The sequence below is a fragment of the Pleurodeles waltl genome, chromosome 5 (assembly GCF_031143425.1).
Source record: "Pleurodeles waltl isolate 20211129_DDA chromosome 5, aPleWal1.hap1.20221129, whole genome shotgun sequence".
NCBI lineage: Eukaryota > Metazoa > Chordata > Amphibia > Caudata > Salamandridae > Pleurodeles > Pleurodeles waltl.
The window spans coordinates 53,541,564-53,564,782 of record NC_090444.1 but is presented as its reverse complement, the minus strand read 5'-3'; positions in this window follow the sequence as shown (position 1 = coordinate 53,564,782).

Below are 23,219 nucleotides of genomic sequence, written 5' to 3'. Positions count from 1 at the left end.
ATGGCACAATACAGATGTGAGCATTGGTAGTGTGTAACGTTGATGTTGGGAAATGTGTGCTACATAGGATTGCACTGATGGTCCTAGCAGGGTTCCATTTCCTCTTCTGACTGTGTAGGTGTGCTTCACTAGCCGGAAACATATGTCCTCCCCCTCAATGCTGTTGTCTGAGCAGTATGACAGTTGGGATGTTGCATGGTGTCATTGCAGCTATTGTGACATTGCAGCTATTGTGACCCAGGCACATGGTGGACCCTGACGGTCAGGCACATGGTGGACCCTGACGGTTCTAACTTTATGTTTTCTTCCAGCACACCAGCACTTTAGTATCGCTTTATCTAGCATTCGTACATGATTACATAAACACTTGTTTACTTTAGCACATGCTCACATTTATTCAATTGTGGGATTATAGGGTTCAGTGCTTTAGTGCATTATCAGTAGGTCTGATGTTATTCGATTTTAGGAATGTGGTCATAAACTTTGCTGAAAGATGTTTTTTTTTATCTGTCAAATTATGCTGCACTGGTGAAGTATGTTAAAAGTTTGACTATGTTTAATTTATTCTATACATCTATTTTAATAAATATTAATACATGATAAACTATATTATTTTTCTTTATGTGGTATTTTTTGGTTATAAATCTTTAAGCAAACATTTACATTTAAAATATGTAGACTAATGAAGTATTTCATTAAAAATTAAATTAACTGTACTGTGGCAATTTTCTCTACAGCTCCCTATGCTACAATATATTGGTAATTAAAAAAATGTATAAAAGTTGTAAAAAAACAGTAAAAAATATTTTCACAATACATTTTAATGTAAATGACTTTTGTATGTTTATTATAAATCTGGAACAATAAAGAAATAAAGCATGGTATATCACTATTTACATAAAGCCAAGTACAAAACATAACTCAGCATTTGAACTTCAATAAACAAATAAGTCCTATGTCATAAATCAACCAGACATGTAGTAAGCACTTATTCTGGAAATTGAGAAATCGCACGGCGATTTGAAGTAGTTCTTAAAAAACCCTTTATTCAAACATTATCTTTATAGTTCTTTTTATTGCCACTTGAACAATTTAGATCTTTCCTGAAGCCAGTGCCAATGGATTTTGTGCTGTTCATTTCATATATTCCCATTCATAACATCAGAAATTCAATCTCCAGTCCATCATTGCTGATCTGCAGAATCTTCAATATTTTTTTTTATTTTTCATTGATATGGAGTGCATTTGTATGCAGTGGTAGTATTACCAGTGTAAACTCATTAAATACTCATGCCTGAAGGATTTATCATTTCCTAAGCATACACAAGATTCATGCATGAATGCAGAGTGAATGTAGATCACGGATTGAGATTGGGAAACAGACACTGTATTACCTTTTTCTTATCCTGAGGAACAGTGTAGACAGCGGGAGTGGTAGAAGGCACTGCTGTTTTAATGCTCTGTTTTATAAGACTGCGATGTGTGCCAATCCTGCAAATAAAGGCAGGTAGCTGGACAGATTGCAAGAAAATTAACCAATTCCCTTAAAATAAGACTAAACCTAAGCTGAGCAGGACCGGGTGAGTACTCATTCTATTCTGTTTGCCCAGTGCCGTGGGGTAGCATGGGTACGACATTTTGTATATGAAGTGAGCGGCCTCATTTTGCCCCACTGGCAACCTATGGAGAGCATCATTTAGGAGACCTCTTGCACAACAAATCTGTTTTTATACATTTTGTAATTAAACTTTTGATAATATTATATGAGCATAACAACTATGTGATTTTTCCTGACAAAGTCTTCTACTCTAAACAGATATAGGAGACTACAAAAGATTCCAAAAGGAACAAAGAGCTCACGAAAAACATAAGTAACACAAGAACCATCTCACTTAACCAGTGCAGGTTAAACAATGCATAATCTAATCCTAATCTAATGGAAGCCATGTTTATCATTGTGAAGACTTCTATGGGGATAAATTGGACTATTGTGTTCCTGATTTGATTTTGTCATCTGCTCTTGTAGATAATTATGCCAGGTTCTGCTGTCTTCACGTAACTTGAATATCTAACAATGCTGTCTCTAGTTAATTGTATTTTATTTATGAAACAAATCATTCAATTGGTGACAAAACTCCAGTGAAGGAGTTAAGCTTTAAGTGACTCTATCAGCAGGTGAGAGCTCCTTCATTATCCTAGCAACTTCTTTCTGTCTTCTGTGCTTCTTTGTAATGTTATACTATAGGTATTTGTAGAGTACACTACCACCTACAGGGGTTTCTTGCTTCTGATTCTGTGTAAGAGTCTTGCTTGAAAGGGCAGCTGGGAGCAACGCAAGAGAACGCAAAGTTTTGCACGCTAGCGGCTCAGGAGAACTGTCATACACTGCACTCACTGAAAGGCTGAGTGTCCCCACCACCTGGAATGTTCCTGCATTTTGCTCTCACTGTAAACTGAAGGGATTTGCTGAGTTGTGTGAAGTGCAAAGGGTGACAAAGGGACTTCAAAATCCAACATGGCAAACAGAATGCCAAACGCGGGCTTCTTATTTGTTTTTGAATGAACACCATGAGAATTTGAAAAAGGGTAACAAATAATAACATTGTAAGCAGCCCTTCCTAGACAATGGTCAGTTCACTGGAAGAAATCTTAGTTCCCTATTCCAAGCTATAGGAGAGTATTTTCCTGTGATGTCATTTCCCGTTTGGCACATTACAAGACGAAGATACATTGCAATGCCTTTTATGGTTTTAATTAACCGATTAATGATCATTTTGACTGACTGTATCTCATTTCCTGAATTTTTGTTGCAGTCTTTGTTAGAAAGTAGCCTCTTTCTAGCATGGTTACCCCCACTTTTGGCCTGTTTGTGAGTGTGTGTCAGTGTGATTTTACTGTGTCACTGGGATCCTGCTAGCCAGGACCCCAGTGGCGTGGGACCTTCTTTTGTTGTGCTGCACCAACTGTATTTTGCACCTCCTTTGAACCCAGATCATGTGGCTTCTGGGGGTTCTGGCAGGCATCCTGAGGGCTCTCTTAAGTGCTGAGTGCCCCCTCTTCCTACTCATACAGAGTTGAGGCCTCCAGGTCCCTCTTGGGTCCATCCAGCGCCATTTTGATGAAAAATGCTCTTTTGCCGTAGCCAAGGCTTGTTGGTGCCCTCAAACACGAAATCTCATCTGCAACAGTTTTCATGCCGTGGGACAACTTTTGCATTATGCAGGAACCCACTGGCATCTTCCTAGGGTGCATTTCTACAGCCTTCAACTAACCAGGGACTCTTCTTTTGCACCCTCTTCTGGGTTGGCAGGGGCTCCTGTCCTTCCTGGAACTTCTTTCAACTTCTGGACTTGGTCTCCTTCCTTTGCAGGTCTTCAGGTCCAATAATCCAGCAGTTGTTCTTTGAAGAGTTGGTTGGCTGCTGCAAAATCCCCAAAATGAGTTGTAGTGTGTCCTAAGGAAACTTGCAGTACTTTACTCCTGCTTTGCTGGGCTCTGGGGTGGGTTAATTTACTTACCTTTACTGTATTCTTACTCTCCCAGCGTTTCTGCACACACTGCACTTGTCTAGGGGGGAATTCGTGATTCACATTCCACTTTTTTAGTATATGGTCTGTGTTGCCCCTAGACCTATTTTCTCCCATTGCATTCCATAGGATTTCCTACTGTTTGCATTGTTCCATGACTATTTACTTGTCTAATTTTGGTGTCTAGTGTATATATTGTGTATAATACTTACCTCCAGAAGGAGTATTGTCTCTAAGATATTTTTGGTACTGTGTCACCCAAATAAATACCTTTATTTTTGGTAACACTGAGTATGGTCTCATGAGGCACTGTCTGTCTAATTTAAAGATGAGCACAACAGCAGTTGTTTATTAACTCAATATACATTAAAATGACTAATACCTTCTGCCCAAGACATTTTGATAGCTTTTGGGGTCTTGAACTATTAGTATTTGAGTTGGCACTGTCATTCACAGTGCTGCAGGGGCAATTGGCAGTGCAAGCTGCAGTAGGCATGTAACAAGAGACTTGGAACCTATTTGTTTGCAACTGGATCTCTACCTCTTCAGATTACAGTATACCTTTAGGTTCACTGCCTCCTGTACTCTGACTGCAAAATTGGTACAACCTCCCTTTGTACCTAAGACTTGAACAGGTAATCACAGCCCCACTGAAATTCCTTTCCTTCCCTATTTATTGTTGGCAACAGTGTCATTGGAGATCTTATTAAAACAGCCAGATCATTAGTTTATGCTATAATTTGATTTCCTTATCAATAATACTGCCATATGATGTTTTCAAATATGGTGCTGAATATACAGCAACGATTAAAGGGAATGGTTAACTTTTTTCCTCACATCACAGTGACTAGTTATTGATAGAGAACGTGTGCTTGCATTTTATATGGAAATTGTGAAGACTAAAAATATAGACATGAATCTCCACAAAACTTTCAATGAAACCTGAGGCCTTTCTGCTTTCAGTTATAGCATAGCAAAATCTGTCATAGTATTTTTTCCATTAGCTAACAGAGCCTTTGTATAATATGTAACATATGCTGAATTTTCTCAAACAGCGATAAAACCATGTTGTCAGCAGGATACTAGTTATGAAATAAGCCCAGAATACTGAGGGCCTGATCTATGAAGATCCCTTCACAGACCAACTAGTTTGTGAATAGATGTACAATGTGAGATGGCTCATGTATACTAATTTGTCGCATTACAAGTTGTCCATTTGCAGAGGGATGCAAAATTACCTGTATAATGAGTATTAATTAGGTAGGTCACAATTTGCCAAATTCTGTGATTGTCTGAAAATGCAGGGGTGTAAGGACAGCTAAGCTCATTAGCTGAATTCAAGTTGCTATTTACATTCCCAACTGGAAACGCATTTTGGACTCATAAAAGGGCCTTTTTACAAAGTGATTTTATGTCTGCTAATTGTTGGAATTAGAATATCTAATTGATGTGGTGTAGTCTTGTACCCCTTCACTGAGTGCCTGATTAATGGCATCTTGTATCCTGGTTGTATACTGATTGAGGGAGTGCCTGTCCCTTAACATGAATGAGGACCAGGGATCTGTCATGTTACCAGGTAAAGTACCCTGAATGTGCCCTCATGAGCAAATAGTGAACTACTATCCCTGTCATGGGTTTCATGCATAAATTGGTGGTGACAACATACAGTAACTCCATAGTTGTTCCAGTTCTTGCTGCCACTGTCACTGGAGTGGAAGCTTCTTGACCCACAATGTAAAGATTTGTTTAAAAGCGCTTACCCGAATCCTAGGAATAACAACCCAAGTAAATATTGTGCATGTTTGTATACATGGACTTCTTGGCACATACATTGTGTCAATGAGTGAACCAAAGCAATGGAGGGATGAGGGTTCCATTTTGAATGCTTATTGTATTGCCTTCTGCACAGGATTAGGTGATGTTGTTTTCCAAATCAATGGAAGTCTTTTGCAAACAATCCAGAAGGTGGAAACAGAAGACCTAGATGATGAAGTGGGGAGAACGGAGAAAATACTCGTTTAGAAATTTGATTAGGCCTTTTGCTAAGAGGAGCTGCTGATTAGTCTTCCTATAGCACTGCTATTTCGTAGATGGTGGAAGTGAAGAGTGGGACTGCAGACTCTGTTTGTCAAGGTAAAAGGGATGCCCAGGTGAGGCCATCCTTTTATCTTTCCACTGATCTCTCTTTAGTGTACCTGATGAGAGGCAGGTCCAGAAAGCTTAACTCTTTGTGAGCCTTGTTTTTTTAATACTTGCTGGAGACAACAATTGCATCTGGGGAGCAGGACCAAGAGGACACTTGAACGGAGAACAACCTCACACTGGGTCTGCAAGTGCAGACAGTGGGTCCATGTCATCTGTCTGCTTTGTACATTATACAGGCATAGAAGTGGGACCCACTGACCCACTGACCCACTTGCTGTTTCAGTACAAAGTTCAACAAGGACATCTGTTAAATTATGGAATGTGTCTACTGACACGCATTTTCTCAGACATGAATGACACAAGCTGAAGCCAACCCATTGCTGTAAGAGCTAATCACCTCCAGTGAGTGCTTAGAATGCAGTCTGTCTGCTGAGAGAAGGAAGGAGTCTACCAACCCTGAAGGAGTAGTGGCTGTCAATGAGGAGTGAGATGTGGTGTGATCCCAATTTGGTGGGTCTAAATGCTTGGAGGACTAAGGAGAGTACATTGTGAGACTTGGTGTCAGCAGACAACAGTCTCCTCTGTGATTCCACATTGGAATCTTGAAGACAAGGCACTGCCTAGTTTCTGTACTTAAAGTTGTCAGCAAAAGTGTGACATGAGCTGCTGTGCCAAGCGATCAAATCCAGCAAGACTTAGCCACTGTGCCAAGTAATTGAGTATGCATGTCGTGTACTGATATGCCAAACAATCGAATACAGCATGGTCTGAGCCTTTGAGCATGTAGATCAACTGTGTTGTGATCAATGCTGCTGTTTCAAGAAGTACTCTATAGTGTGAGAAACCACCCACCCAACCACCCAGCGAGACCCCGCTCAGAGTTACAGGAATACCCCAGGCAGATGGTGGTCCCTAAAGCTGCAGGGGGTCATGTGGCCCCCACAACATATTCATTTAAAGCCTGGGGAGATGGTGGTCCCTGCGGCTGAGGAGGGGCTAGGACTCCCTGCCCATTACAATAGTTTGAAAACCCAAGCAGGTGGTGGTCCCCAGGTCTGTGCGGGGAGAGGTTGGGCAGCCCCTATGTTTCTTTTTTTTAAAGCCCCAGAAAGATGGCAGTCCCCAGGGCTATGGGGAACTGGAGGTCCCCCGCATTAAAATGTAAATGCCCCCAGGACCTGGCCCACCTGAGGGCCTCGCAGGAAAAAGTGTGAGAGCCCACACTCATTTTGTTTAACTTTTTTGCAGTTAATTCACAATTTTTTGTGAATTTGCAGCAACAATTTAAAAAATATATACTTTTTAGCCCTGGTGGTGTCCCTCTGGGACCCCTCCAAAAGAGGTAAGGGGTCAGGATGTCTGTACCCTGGCCCCTTTCCCTTTTTTTATATTTTTTCTGTGGGACTCGGCTGAAGCTGAGTCCCTACATGGCTGCTAAAAGTTCCTGTTTTGAAGTACTGTCAGCCATTCAGAGCTCTGCATTTGCTCTTAATCTTCGCAAAGTTGTCACGGCCAGAGAGATACAAATTTGTTTTCCCTTTAATGTCTCAAAAGCTACTGAATGGATTTACACCAAATAAGCGAAAGCACAATCTGCGTACCGAAAGGTAGCTTTCTGCCAAATTTGGTTTAATTCCATCCAGTGGTTCTGGTTGTAGTCGTGTCTAAAGGGCCAATGGGAATTAAGATGGGAAATGCAACTTTTTTGATCACTCCCTTTTTCTCGGCCCCCACTTGACAGATCACCCCAAAACTTTCCCTGTGCAACAAGAATCACAAGGTCACTTTTTTGGAATATTTCGTGAAGATTCATCAAACAGTGCTAAAGATATAGGCAAATCAAAAAATGCTTTTACTATGAAATGTGGTCCTAACTATAACTACCTAATGGCAACTGCCACTAGGTAATATATAGTGCGTTCAACTCACTAGCTATGATTTTATATGGTATGAGGTTGGTATTATAAAAGTGTATAAGCAGTACATCGTGAAGGTGTAAGCTAATGTTTGTGTAGTTTAAATTTGGATTCTATAGAAAGAACAAATAAAGTTATATTAATTTGAAAGTGGTGCATAAATTAAAAGTTTATGGTATAACCCTAACTTTATAATTTCTAATCTTTGTGTAGAGTAAGTTTGGTCTCTATTGAAAGAAAACATAACTTTCTCTTACTACAACTGAGCTTCAACCTTTGTTATTTTTATTGAATTTCAATGTGCTATTTAATGTAAATGTTTTTTAAATTAGAGAGTCCAGTGTCCTGGAGTGCCGCTAAGTGGAATGTCGTACAGTGCAGTGAAGAACAGTGTTGTACAGTGTAGCGCCATAAGTGTAATGTCAGGAAGTGGAGGTGTGTAGAGCCGAGTGGCATAGAGTGGAGTGGCATAGAAAGGAATGGCATAGAGTGGAATAGCATGACTGGAGTGGCATAGAGGTAAAGGCCATACAGTGGAGTGCATAGAGTGGAGTGGCATAAAGTAGAGTGGCACAGAGTGGAGTGGCATAGAGTGTTGTGGCATACATTTTCGTGGCATGCCAGAGAGTGCTGTATGTGGAGTAGAGTGGCACAGAGTAGAGAGGCATTTAGGGTTATGGCATTGAGCGGAGTGACTTAGAATGGACTAGCGTAGAGTGGAGTGGGATACAGTGGTGTACATAGAGTGAGGTGGTGTGTCAAACAGTAGAGTGGAGTGTTATTTTATAGACTGGCGTATCGTACAGTCTGTTACAGTGGAGGGGTGTAGAGTGGAGTGGCACAGAGCACAGTGGCATAGAAGGGAGCGCAGTACAGTGTTGTGTCATAGAGTGTTGTAGATGATTGTGCCATACAGTGGATCAGTGTCCTGTGGAATAGCATGGAGTGGAATGGCATACAGTGGAGTGTCATACACTCGAGCGATGTACAGTGGAATAGCATGAAGTGGAGCAGCAAATTGTAGTGTGGCGTTGTAGGAGGCTGGCCTGGCTTGTAGTGGGTACCAAAGGGTACTTACACTCTGTACCAGGTCCAGTTATCCCTTATTAGTGTAGAAGAGATGTTTCTAGCAGCTTAGGCTGATAGAAGGTAGCTATAGCAGAGCAGCTTAGGCTGAACTAGGAGACATGCAAAAAGCTCCTACTATACCACTGGTGTCATATGCACAATATCATAAGAAAACACAACACACAGATATACTAAAAATAAAGGTACTTTATTTTCATGACAATATGCCAAAAGTATCTCAGTGAGTACCCTCAGTATGAGGATGCCAAATATACACAAGATATATGTACACAATACCAAAAATATGCAGTAATAGCAACAGGAAGTAATGCAAGCAATGTAAAGTTACAGTAGATTGCAATAGGAGCACATAGTTATAGGGGCAACACAAACCATAATACTCCAAAAGTGGAATGCGAACCACGAATGGGCCCCAAACCTATGTGAGCTTGTAGAGGGTCACTGGGGCTGTAAGAAAACAGTGAGGGTCAGAAAAATAGCCCACCCCAAGACCCTGTAAGGTAGGTGTAAAGTGCACCTACAACCCCCAGAGAGCACAGTCGTGCTCGGGGGTTTCTGTAAGGAAGACCAACACCAGCAAAGCAACAACAGTGGATTTCCGGACCTGAGTACCTGTGAAACAAGGGGACCAAGTCCAAGAGTCGCGACAATGTCGAGAGTGGGCAGATGCCCAGGAAATTCCAACTGAGGGTGCAAAGAAGCTGCCACCAGATGGAAGAAGCTTTGGTTTCTGCAAGAACGAAGAGGACTAGGAACTTCCCCTTTGGAGGATGGATGTCGCACGTTGTGAAGAAGCTTGCAGAGGTATTCCCACGCAGAAAGACCACAAACAAGCTTTGCTAGCTGCAAGGGTCATGGTTAGGGTTTTTGGATGCTGCTGTGAAACCAGGAGGGACCAGGATGTCGCCACTTGGATGAGGAGACAGAGGGGGCACCCAGCAAGTCAGGGAGCCCTCACAGAAGCAGGCAGCACCCGCAGAAGTACCGGAACAGGCACTTAGAAGAGGAGTGAACCAGAGTCCACCCAAAGTCACAAAAGGGAGTCCCACAACGCCAGAGGACAACTCAGAAGGTTGTGCACTGCAGGTTATAGTGTCGGGGAACCAGACTTGGCTGTGCACGAAGGAAATCCTGGAAGAGTGCACCGGAGCCGGAGCAGCTGCAAATCACACGGTACCCAGCAATGCAGTCTAGCATGGGGAGGCAAGGACTTACCTCCACCAAACTTGGACTGAAGAGTCACTGGACTGTGGGAGTCACTTGGACAGAGTTGATGAGTTCCAGGGTCCATGCTCGTCGTGCTGAGAGGGGACCCAGAGGACCGGTGATGCAGTCTTTTGTTGCCTGCGGTTGCAGGGGGAGGATTCCGTCATCCCACTGGAGATTTCTTAAGAGCTCCTGGTGCAAGAAGGAGGCAGGCTACCCCAAGAGCATGCACCAGCAGGAAACAGTCGAGAAGGCGGCAGGATCAGCGATACAAGGTTGCAGTAGTCGTCTTTGCTACTTTGTTGCGTTTTTGTAGGCGTCCTGAGCAGTCAGCGGTCGATCCTTTGGCAGAAGGTGAAGAGAGAAGTGCAGAGGAACTCTGGTGAGCTCTTGCATTCGGTATCTGAAGAATTCCCCAAAGCAGAGACCCTAAATAGCCAGAAAAGGAGGTTTGGCTACTTAGGAGAGAGGATAGGCTAGCAACACCTGAAGGAGCCTATCAGAAGGAGTCTCTGACGTCACTTGCTGGCCCTGGCCACTCAGAGCAGTCCAGTGTGCCAGCAGCACCTCTGTTTCCAAGATGGCAGAGGTCTGGAGCACACTGGAGGAGCTCTGGGCACCTCCCCTGGGAGGTGCAGGTCAGGGGAGTGGTCACTCCCCTTTCCTTTGTCCAGTTTCGCGCCAGAGCAGGGCTGGGGGATCCCTGAACCGGTGTAGACTGGCTTATGCAGAGATTGGCACCATCTGTGCCCATCAAAGCATTTCCAGAGGCTGGGGGAGGCTACTCCTCCCCAGCCCTGACACCTTTTTCCAGCTGCAGTGAAACCCCCGGAAAGGCAGTTTGGCAGTACCCGGGTCTGTGCTAGAGACTCGGGGGATCATGGAATTGTCTCCTCAATGCCAGAATGGCATTGTGGTGACAATTCCATCTATTTGTGACATGTTACATGGCCATGTTCGGAGTTACCATTGTGACGCTATACATAGGTAGTGACCTATGTATAGTGCACGTGTGTAATGGTGTCCCCGCACTCACAAAGTCCGGGGAATTTGCCCTGAACAATGTGGGGGCACCTTGGCTAGTGCCAGGGTGCCCCCATACTAAGTAACTTAGCACCCAACCTTCACCAGGTGAAGGTTAGACATATAGGTAACTTATAAGTTACTTAAGTGCTGTGGTAAATGGCTGTGAAATAAGCGAATAAATGAAGTGCAGTGGCAGGCATGTGTAAGAATTGTCAGAGCTCCCTATGGGTGGCAAAAGAAATGCTGCAGCCCATAGGGATCTCCTGGAACCCCAATACCCTGGGTACCTCAGTACCATATACTAGGGAATTATAAGGGTGTTCCAGTATGCCAATGTGAATTGGTGAAATTGGTCACTAGCCTGTTAGTGACAATTTAGAAAGCAGAGAGAGCATAACCACTGATGTTCTGGTTAGCAGAGCCTCAGTGAGACAGTTAGTCATCACACAGGGAACACATACAGGGCACACTTTTGAGCACTGGGGCCCTGGCTGGCAGGATCCCAGTGACACATACACTAAAACAACATATATAGAGTGAAATATGGGGGTAACATGCAAGGCAAGATGGTACTTTCCTACAGGCGTGATGTGTCATTAAGTGGAATGACATATCATAAAGTAGAATGGCGTCTCATGGAGTCTGGTAAAGTGTTGTACCTTTGAGTAGAGAGGAAATAGTGGAGTGGAGTAGCATAGGGTAGGGTAGAATAAAGTGTTATAGAGTGGAGTGGCATGTCTTAGGGAAGAGTGGCATGGAGTGCAGTAGAATGGAGTGGCATAGTGTGTAGTGAAGTAGACTGCCATAGAGTGGATTGGTGTTTCGTACAGTAGAGTGAAATGGAGTGCATTATAGTGGAGTGGAGTGGAGTGCATTAGAGTGAAGTGAAGTAGCTTTCAGTCAACTAAAGTGTCATTGTAGGAGGCTGGCCTGGGTTATAGAAGGTACCTAGTGGTACTTACACCTTGTGCCAGGTCCAGTTATCCCTTACTAGTAGATTAGAAGTGTTCTAGCAGCTTAGGCTGATAGAGGAAGCTATAGCAGAGCAGCTTAGGCTGAACTAGGAGACATACAAAGCTCCTACTATACCACTTATATCATATACCACTATATCATAAGAAACACAATACTCAGAGTTGCGAAAAATAAAGGTACTTTATTTTAGTGACAATATGCCAAAAGTATCTCAGAGGATATACTCCCTTAGGAGGTAAGTAAAATACACAAAATATACACACAAACCAAAATCAGGTAAGTAAAACAATTAGAAAAGTAGTGCAAACACTGTAGAACACAATCGAATGCAATAGGAGACAATAGGCCTTGGGGCAACACAAACCATATACGCCAAAAGTGGACTGCGAACCATAAATGGACCCCGGGCCTAGTGTAGTGTGTAGAGGGTTGCTGGGATTTTAAGAAAACACTAAGGGTGTCCAAGATACCCCACCCCAAGACCCTGAAAAGTAGGAGTAAAATTACCCTACCACCCCAGAAAGACAGTAAAGTCGAGATAGGGGATTCTACAAAGACAACAACTGACTGCAAAGCACTGAAGACAGATTCCTGGACCTGAGGACCTGTAAAGGAAGGGGACCAAGTTCAAGAGACACGCAAGGGTCCAGGGGGGCAGAAGCCCACTAAACCCCAGATGAAGGTGCAAAAGGGCTGCCTCCGGGTGGAAGAAGTCAAAGATTCTGCAACAACGGAAGGTGTCAGGAGCTTCTCCTTTCGTCAGAAGATGTCTCAGCGTGTGTTGGAGGATGCAGAGTTGTTTTCATGCAGAAAGACCTAAACAAGCCTTGCTAGCTGCAAGAGTTGCAGTTGAAGATAATGGGTGCTGCCTGGGCCCAGGAAGGACCAGGAGGTAGCCACTTGGAGGAGGAGACAGAGGGGGCGCTCAGAAATAGAGGGAGCCCATGCAGAAGCAGGTAGCATCCGCAGAAGCACTTGAACAGGCATTCAAGAAATCTGAGCACGGTGGTCATCTCAACACAACAAAAGAGGGTCCCACGAAGCCGGTTTTCAACTCAGTGAGTTGAGTAATGCAGGATGGAGTTCTGGAGACCTGGGCTGTGCTGTGCACGAAGGAATCCTTCCAAAAGTGCACAGAAGGCCTAGCAGCTGCAGAACATGCAGTACACAGGATTACTGTCTGGTGTAGGGAGGCAGGGACTTACCTCCCCCAAATTTGGACACAAGGACCACTGGACTGTTTGAGTCACTTGGAGCAAGCTCCTGTGTTCCAGGGACCACGCTCATTAAGTTGAGCAGGGACCCAGAGGACCGGTGATGTAGAAGTTTGGTGCCTGCGTTAGCAGGAGGAAGATCTTGTCGACAGACAGGAGATTTCTTCTTGGCTTCCAGTGCAGGGTGAAGGCGGACAGCCCGCAGAGCATGCACCACCAGGAAACAGTTGAGAAACCTGGCAGGATTAGGTGCTACAATGTTGCTGGTAGTCATCTTGCTACTTTGTTGCGGTTTTGCAGGCGTTCTAGAGCAGTCAGCAGTCGATCCTTGGCAGAAGTTGAAGAGAGAGATGCAGAGGAACTCTGGTGAGCTCTTGCATTCATTATCTGAAGAGGAACCCACAGGAGAGACCCTAAATAGCCCCAGTGGAGGATTGGCTACCTAACCAGGTAAGAGCCTATCAGGAGGGGTCTCTGATGTCACCTGCTGGCACTGGCCACTCAGAGGTCCCCATTGTGCCCTCACACCTCTGCATTCAAGATGGCAGAGGTGTGGGGCACACTGGAGTAGCTCTGGGCACCACCCCTGGGGTGGTGATGGACAGGGGAGTGGTCACTCCCCTTTCCTTTGTCGAGTTTCGCACCAGAGCATGGGCTGGGGGCTCCCTGAACTGGTGCAGACTGGCTTATGCAGGGAGGGCACCATCTGTGCCCTTCAAAGTATTTCCAGAGGCTGGGGATGCTACTCCCCCCCAGCCCTTAACACCTATTTCCAATGGGAGAGGGTGTAACACCCTCTCTCAGAGGAAATCCTTTGTTCTTCCTTCCTGGGACTGGGCTGCCCAGACCCCAGGAGGGCAGAAACCTCTCTGAGGGTTGTCAGCAGCGGTAGCTGCAGAGAAAACCCCAGAGAGCTAGTTTGGCAGTACCTGGGGTCCATGCTGGACCCCGGGGATGCATGGGATTGGCACCCCAATACCTGATTTGGCACTGGGGGACAATTCCATGATCTTAGACATGTTACATGGCCATGTTCGGAGTTACCATTGTGAAGCTACATATAGGTATTGACCTATGTGTAGTGCATGCGTGTAATGGTGTCCCTGCACTCACAAGGTCCAGGGAAATTGCCCTGAACAATGTGGGGGCACCTTGGCTAGTGCCAGGGTGACCTCACACTTAGTAACTTTGCACCTAACCTTCACCAAGTGAGGGTTAGACATATAGGTTACTTAAGTGCAGTGTAAAATGACTGTGAAATAACATGGACGTTATTCCACTCAGGCTGCAGTGGCAGTCCTGTGTAAAAATTGTCTGAGCTCCCCATGGGTGGCGAAAGAATTGCTGCAGCCCATAGGGATCTCCTGGAACTCCAATACCCTGGGTACCTAGGTACCATATACTAGGGTATTATAAGGGTGTTCCGGTATGCCAATGTGAATTGGTGAAATTGGTCACTAGCCTGCAGTGACAATTTTAAAAGCAGAGAGAGCATAAACACTGAGAATCTGGTTAGCAGAGTCTCAGTGATACAGTTAGGCACCACACAGGGAACACATATATGCCACAAACTATGAGCACTGGGGTCCTGGCTAGCAGGATCCCAGTGACACAGGCAAAAACAAACTGACACACAAGTAAAAATGAGGGTTACATGCCAGCCAAGATGGTACTTTCCTACAGCCCCCCCATGAAGCTGCACACCTGTAAACAGTGCTATTAAGCTACGAATTGCCTTCTTCTCTAGACCCATTTAGACAGGGATCCTAAAAGCAGTGCCAGGGGTCGCAAGAGGCAAAGCTATGCTCTACTTAGGTCCCTCATGCAGTAATGTCCTGGTGATTATTTCAACAGCTCTGACTGCCTCAATATGTACTCAACTTTGATGAAAGACAGCACACAGATCTTATCTTATCTTGAGCAACCTCAATATTTATTGTGCATTGTGTAACTGGCATTTATTTCACAGCCACCTCCCTTGAGAAAGTTTCAAATTCAGGTTATCTGTGAGTGTCTATATTGCTGCAGCTTTTGACAGGGGCGGTTTCAAAACATCTTTGGCTGGTGCCCAGCCCATCTTTGCCAGCATCATCCCTCCTTGATCCTCTTCCTGTGTTATGCAATAAATCACAGTATCCTGCAAGTGACTACATAAGGATCGGCCTTCAGGCTCTGACTGCACAATTCATCCGATGGGTTGAGGTTGTGTCTCTTTCCAGAGAATCAATGCAGAAATATAAGAAGATTCTGGAATTCTGTATTGGGTAATATGCTTTCTAATGTTGACAGGCCCTGAACATACGTTTTGAAAATCTTTCTGAAAAGGATATCTGAAAATACTCTAATACTTCAAGTGCTGACACAGTACCCAGGAGCATTAATTCTCAGCAGGAGCGTGTAATGTATCAGAAAGTCCACTACAATCACTAGATCCAATGCAAAGAGCCTTTCGCAGGGTTTAAAGCTACTGTTGTGACTAGTGCCAAGCAATATTGTGATTGCCTTACACTGCAAGTTCAGAAGAACCAAATAAAACATAATGACTGTTGGAATCATTTGTTAGCACGTGTTCTGTGACTGACATGTTTAATCTCTGAGTGTGAGACTCAAGTTATTGCTGCATGCCCATTCACTGTCTCCTCTGACTCACTGTTAGGTATAGAGGAAGATACTATCTGAGTGGGACTCTGTATTTATTGCTAAATGGCCATTCACTGTCTCCTCTGACGCACTGCTAGGTTTTGAGGAAGATGCTATCTCTGAGTGTGACTCTAGTTATTGCTGCATGCCCATTCACTGTCTCCTCTGATGCACTGCTAGGTGTGGAGGAAGATGCTGTCTCTGAGCGTGACTCTGTAGTTATTGCTCCATGCCTATTCACTGTCTCCTCTGACGCACTTCTAGGTGTTGAGGAAGATGCTATCTCTGAGTGTGACTCTAGTTTTTGCTGCATGCACATTCACTGTCTCCTCTGATGCACTGCTAGGTGTGGAGGAAGGTGCTATCTGTGTGTGACCCTGTAGTTATTGTTCCATGCCTATTCACTGTCTCCTCTGATGCACTGCTAGGTGTTGAGGAAGATGCTGTCTCTGAGCATGACTCTGTAGTTATTGCTCCATGGCTATTCACTGTTTCCTCTGACTCACTGCTAGGTGTAGAGGAAGGTTCTATCTGTGTGTGACCCTGTAGTTATTGCTCCATGCCTATTCACTGTCTCTGCTGACTCACTGCTAGGTGTAGAGGGAGATGCCATCTCTGACTGTGACCCAGTAGTTATTGTTGCATACCCAGTTATTGTCTCCCCTGACACACTGCATAGGTGTGGAGGAAGGTGCTATCTCTGAGTGTGACCCTGTAGTTACTGATGTAGGCCTATTAACAGTCTCCTCTGACTCACTGCTAGGTGTGTAGGAAGGTGCTATCTCTGAGTGTGACCCTGTAGTTTTTGCTGCATGCCCATTCACTGTCTCCTCTGACTCACTGCGAGGTGTGGAGGAAGGTGCTATCTCTGAGTGTGACCCTGTAGCTACTGATGCAGGCCTATTCACTGTCTCCTCTGACTCACTGCTAGGTGTGGAGGAAGGTGCTATCTGTGTGTGACCCTGTAGTTTTTGCTGCATGCCCATTCACTGTCTCCTCTGACTCACTGCGAGGTGTGGAGGAAGGTGCTATCTCTGAGTGTGACCCTGTAGTTACTGATGCAGGCCTATTCACTGTCTCCTCTGACTCACTGCTAGGTGTGGAGGAAGGTGCTATCTGTGTGTGACCCTGTAGTTTTTGCTGCATGCCTATTCACTGTCTCCTCTGACTCACTGCGAGGTGTGGAGGAAGGTGCTATCTCTGAGTGTGACCCTGTAGTTTTTGCTCCATGCCTATTCCCTGTCTCCTCTGACTCACTGCTAGATGTGGAGGAAGATGCCATCTCTGACTGTGACCCAGTAGTTACTGTTGGATACCCAGTTACTGTCTCCCCTGACACACTGTATAGGTGTGGAGGAAAATGCTATTTCTGAGTGTGACTGTAGTTATTGCTGCATGCCCATTCACTGTCTCATCTGACTCACTGCGAGGTGTAGTGAAAGGTACCACAGTGTCCAGCACTGCAGGAAACCCCTCTGACAGGGCGTTAGCACACCGCCGTTCTGAGGCTGCACACGGCCAGGATAATGTGGGAACATTTTTCTTGCCCTGTGTGGGCTGGAAATCCCTGAATATAAAAGCATATTTCGGGGGTGCAGAGCTGAAAAGAGGATAAAGAAGGAAATTGTGAAAGTAAAGGTGGCATTTTCTGCAAGGGGTGGGCTCAGAATATAGAAAATAAATTAAGATTCATCCTATTGAATGATACAAAGTTCTAATAGAAATATGTAAGTCATTTAAACCCTTTGGTGTGCCAACAAGAAACTAGTCTAAGGGTCCCCAAGGTACCAAAAGGTAACATGTGAAAGAAATCTTTTAAATAAGAAGATATCATTGCACTATTAAAGTCCAGCATCTAATATGAAGCGTCAACAAATGTTACTGAGGATGGAATTAAGATGGCCTTGACCAGCCTGTTGCTTTCATTAGCATGAGGTTACTCCCCAGGGAGCAGCGTTGGAGTGCCATTGAGAGGGAGGCCTTTGCTGTTGTTTGGTCCCTGAAGAAGCTGAGACCATACCTCTTTGGTACTCACTTTGTAGTTCAAACTGACCACAGACCTCTCAGATGGCTGATGCAAATGAAAGGTGAAAATCCAAAACTGTTGAGGTGGTCCATCTCCCTACAGGGAATGGACTTTATAGTGGAACAAAGACCTGGGACTGCCCATGCCAATGCAGATGGCCTTTCCAGGTTCTTCCACTTAGAAAATGAAGACTCTCTTGGGAAAGGTAAGTCTCATCCTCTTTCGTTTGGGGGCGGGGGGTTGTGTAAGGAAATGCCTCCTTGGCATGGTTACCCCATGACTTTTTGACTTTGCTGATGCTATGTTTTGATTTGAAAGTGTGCTGAGGCCTGGTAACCAGGCCCGCAGCACCAGTGTTCTTTCTCTAACCTGTACTTTTGTTTACACAATTGGCACACCCTGGCATCCAGGTAAGTCCCTTGTAACTGGTACCCCTGGTACCAAGGGCCCTGATGCCAAGGAAGGTCTCTAAGGGCTGCAGCATATCTTATGCCACCCTGGGGACCCCTCACTCAGCACAGACACACTGCTTGCCAGCTTGTGTGTGCTAGTGAGGACAAAACGAGTAAGTCGACATGGCACTCCCCTCAGGGTGCCATGCCAACCTCACACTGCCTATGCAGTATAGATAAGTCACCCCTCTAGCAGGCCTTACAGCCCTAAGGCAGGGTGCACTATACCATAGGTGAGGGCACCAGTGCATGAGCACTGTGCCCCTACAGTGTCTAAGCAAAACCTTAGACATTGTGAGTGCAGGGTAGCCATAAGAGTATATGGTCTGGGAGTCTGTCACACACGAACTCCACAGCACCATAATGGCTACACTGAAAACTGGGAAGTTTGGTATCAAACTTCTCAGCACAATAAATGCACACTGATGCCAGTGTACATTTTATTGTAACATACACCCCAGAGGGCACCTTAGAGGTGCCCCCTGAAACCTAAACCAACTACCCGTGTAGGCTGACTGGTTTTAGCAGCCTGCAACACTTGAGACATGTTGCTAGCCACATGGGGAGAGTGCCCTTGTCACTCTTTGGCTAGTAAAAAAGCCTGCACTGGGTGGAAATGCTTATCACCTCCCCCTTGCAGGAGCTGTAACACCTGGTGGTGAGCCTCAAAGGCTCACCCCCTTTGTTACAGCACCACAGGGCATTCCAACTAGTGGAGTTGCCCGCCCCCTCCGGCCACGGCCCCACTTTTGGCAGCAAGGCCGGAGGGGATAATGAGAAAAACAAGGAAGAGTCGCTGACCAGTCAGGTCAGCCCCTAAGGCAACCTGAGCTGAAGTGACTCTGACTTTTAGGAATCCTCCATCTTGCAGATGGAGGATCCCCCCAATAGGGATAGGAATGTGACCCCCTCCCCTTGGGAGGAGGCACAAAGAGGGTGTAGCCACCCTCAGGGCTAGTAGCCATTGGCTACTGCCCTCCCTGACCTAAACACACCCCTAAATTCTGTATTTAGGGGCTCCCCTGAACCTAGGAACTCAGATTCCTGCAACCTAAGAAGAGGACTGCTAAGCTGAAAAACCCTGCAGAGAAGACGGAGACACCAACTGCTTTGGCCCCAGCTCTACCGGCCTGTCTCCCCCCTTCTGAAGAAACTGCTCCAGCGACGCTCTCCCCAGGGACCAGCGACCTCTGAATCCTCAGAGGACTGCCCTGCTCTAGAAGGACCAAGAAACTCCCTAGAACAGCGGCCCTGTTCACCAAAGACTGCAACTTTGTTTCCAAAGAAGCAACTTCAAGACGGAAGCGTGAGACTTGCTACTCTGCACCCAACGCTCCCGGCTCGACTTGTGGAGAAACAACACTTCAGGGAGGACTCCCCAGCGACTACGAGACTGTGAGTAGCCAGAGTTGCTCCCCCTGAGCCCCCACAGTGACGCCTGCAGAGGGAATCCCGAGGCTCCCCCTGACTGCGACTGCCTGACTCCAAGATCCTGACGCCTGGAAAAGACTCTGCACCCGCAGCCCCCAGGACCTGAAAGATCGGAACTCCAGTGCTGGAGTGACCCCCAGGAGGCCCTCTCCCTTGCCCAGGTGGTGGCTACCCTGAGGAGCCCCCCCCCCTTGCCTGCCTGCATCGCTGAAGAGGCCCCTTGGTCTCCCATCGATTTCAACAACAAACCCGACGCGTGTTTGCACACTGCACCCGGCCGACCCCGTGCTGCTGAGGGTGTACTTTCTGTGCTAACTTGTGTCCCCCCCGGTGCCCTACAAAACCCCCCTGGTCTTCCCTCCGAAGACGCGGGTACTTACCTGCTGGCAGACTGGAACCGGGGCACCCCCTTTTCCATTGAAGCCTATGCGTTTTGGGCACCACTTTGAACTCTGCACCTGACCGGCCCTGAGCTGCTGGTGTGGTAACTGTGGGGTTGCTCTGAACCCCCAACGGTGGGCTACCTTGGACCCAAACTTGAACCCCGTAGGTGGTTTACTTACCTACAAAAACTAACAAATACTTACCTCCCTCAGGAACTGTTGAAAATTGCACTGTCTAGTTTTAAAATAGCTATATTTGATTTATTTGAAAGGTATATATGCTATTGTGATTATTCAAAGTTCCGAAAGTACTTACCTGCAATACCTTTCATTTGAAGTATTACATGTAAAATTTGAACCTGTGGTTCTTAAAATAAAATAAGAAAAGATATTTTTCTATACAATAACCTATTGGCCTGGAATTGTCTCTGAGTGTGTGTTCCTCATTTATTGCTTGTGTGTGTACAACATATGCTTAACACTACTCCTTTGATAAGCCTACTGCTCCACCACACTACCACAAAATAGAGCATTAGTATTATCTCTTTTTGCCACTATCTTACCTCCAAGGGGAACCCTTGGACTCTGTGCATACTATTCCTTACTTTGAAATAGTGCATACAAAGCCAACTTCCTACAGTTTATTTTAAATGTTCTAAAGAAACACTTGCACTTTTTTTGTACTACTAACTGTAAAGCTGTCAAAGATTTGTTGTTCTATGTAACAATGTCCCCAGTCAATGTAAATATTATAGCAGTGTGACTGCTTTTATTTTTAAGATCATTATTCTATGAAGGACGTGTTTTTAAAGAATGAGTTTTACGAAATAAACACTTTGAATAATGAGTAAATTTGAGTGTGAGCAAGAATGTGATGTGATACTTACAAGTTTGTCACTGCCCTGGCATACCAAAGGTATGTTTTGCCTTGTAGATACCCAGGGCAAAATACTTTAGCCGGGATACTTGTGACAATTCTTACCAAGATGGACTGGTGTGAGACTAAATACTGGCACACTGGGGAAATTCCTGTTATAAAATACACTAATTGTAAAATATCGGTACTGGTATATTGGTACTGGCTATTTACACAGGTAACGTACATTTGCAAGTAATTTACACCAATCACTCCATCAGGTATTATTTGTATAGCATGGCTTGTCACCTGAGTGGATATCCAGGTGCTTGATGCAGGTTTTAGTTTAAAAATCCAGGTTTCTAGTCCCTTTCTGAACTAGAGGACGGAGAGGGCATTCCAGGCTTTGGCAGCAAAGTGGGAGAAGGAGCGTTGTAGAAATGGTAGCTTTGTGAGGGTGAGGTGTGCTGAGCCAAGGTTACTGTTCAGTTGGTGGAGGTGAAGGCAGTGGCTCACGTAGGTGGTTCATTGGTTATGGAGCGCTTTCTAGGCATGGGCCAGGAGCTTGAAGAGGCCTCTTGTCTGGATTGGGAGCCATTGTAGATCCTCCATGTGCTGGGTGATGTGGTCTCTCTCTGGAAGGTTGAGGATCAGTCTTGCAGCTGCGTTCTGGATTGTTTGGAGTCTTTGCATGACTTCAGTGGTGGTGCCTGCATAGAGTGCATTGCTGTAGTCCAGTCGGTGGTGAAGGCCTGCGTCACTGTCTTTCTCATGCTGATAGGAAGCCACTTAAGGAGCGTGCAGAACATGTAGAATCAGGGTGAGGAAACAGCATTGCCCTGGTATTTCATGGAGAGTTTGCTGTTGAGAATGATGCTGAGGTCGCAGGTGTGATCCTTTGGTGTGACGGCGGGTCCGAGCTCCGCTGGTCACCAGGAGTCATTCCAGAGAGTAGTGTGTCTGCTAACGATCAGAACCTCTGTTTTATCCGTGCTGAGCTTCAGGAAGTTGTCCTTCATTCAGGTGGATATACTGTTCAAATAGTTGTGGATGTTGCTCTTCGTCTTGATAGGGTCTGTTGACAGTAAGAGGACAAGCTGCGTGTAGTCAGTTGTAGGACGCTGGTGTGTGGTGGGTACCCAAGGTACTTACATGTTATACCAGGTCCATGTATCCCTTATTAGTGTAGTGTAGTCAGTGTCTCGAAGCAAGACTCTCTAGAGGTAGCTGTGGATGAGCAGCCAAGGCTTATTTAGGAGACACGCAAAGCTCATAGAATACCACTGTAGTCACACACAGTACTTACACACATTAAAGAAAACACAGAGTGTTACAAAAATAAAGGTAAGAGGCAAGTAATACACAGGTTATATACACTAGTATGCAGAAATAGTCATAAAAACAGTTAGAAAACAGTGCAATTAGTGAAAATCACAATAGAAGATAATGGACCTGGGGGAGCACAGACCATATACTAAAAAACTGAAATGCGAGAGTCGGTCCCCTACCTTGGTAAGCTGAGTGTGTACAGGGGTCCTGGGAGTACTAGGAAAGCCCAAAGGTAAGTACCACAACACCCACCAATGACTAGGAAAGCAGGGGTAAATCACTGTAATTTCCCCAGAACACCTACTTGGAAGAAAAGAAGACGAATGCAAAGCCCAGAAGAGCCCAGAAGAGACTGCAAGACACCAACAGAGAATTCCTGGACAAGACGACCTGTGGAAGAAGGAGGCCAAATCCAGCAAGCACAGCAGAGTCCAGGAAGGGTAGGAGCCCCTACCCACCAGACTGAAGGTGCAAGAGAGGAGTCGACAGTGATGAAGGAAAGTCAGCACTGCAACCAGGAAGACAAAGTTGAGTTCCTGGAGGATGCAGGTGATGTCCCATGCCAGAAGGAGGATTGCAGTCTGGTTTGCCTCTTTGGATTCCACCAACAAGCTTTGGCACACGCAAAACTAGCAGTTGGCTGCAAGTGGAGCTGTCGGGGACCAGGAAGGACCAGGTGGAATCTACCCAGGAGGGGGAGCCAAAGGGGGCTCTCAGCAACACAGAGAGCCCACAGAAGCACAGGCAGCCCCCACAGGAGTCCCACAGGACGAGGAGATGACAGTTGAAGAGGGAGCCTACACAGCAGTACGAAAAGGGGTCCCATTCCGTTGGAGAACCACTCAGGGAGCTGTGCGTCACAGCATGGAGTGATGGGGGCTGGAGCTTCAAGATGCCTGAAGATCCCTTGTAAAAGATGCCAACATGCCTTGGCAGCTGCAAATGACACTGTGATTGATGGTACTGACCTGCATGGGCAGACAAGGGCTTACCTCTACGCAAGT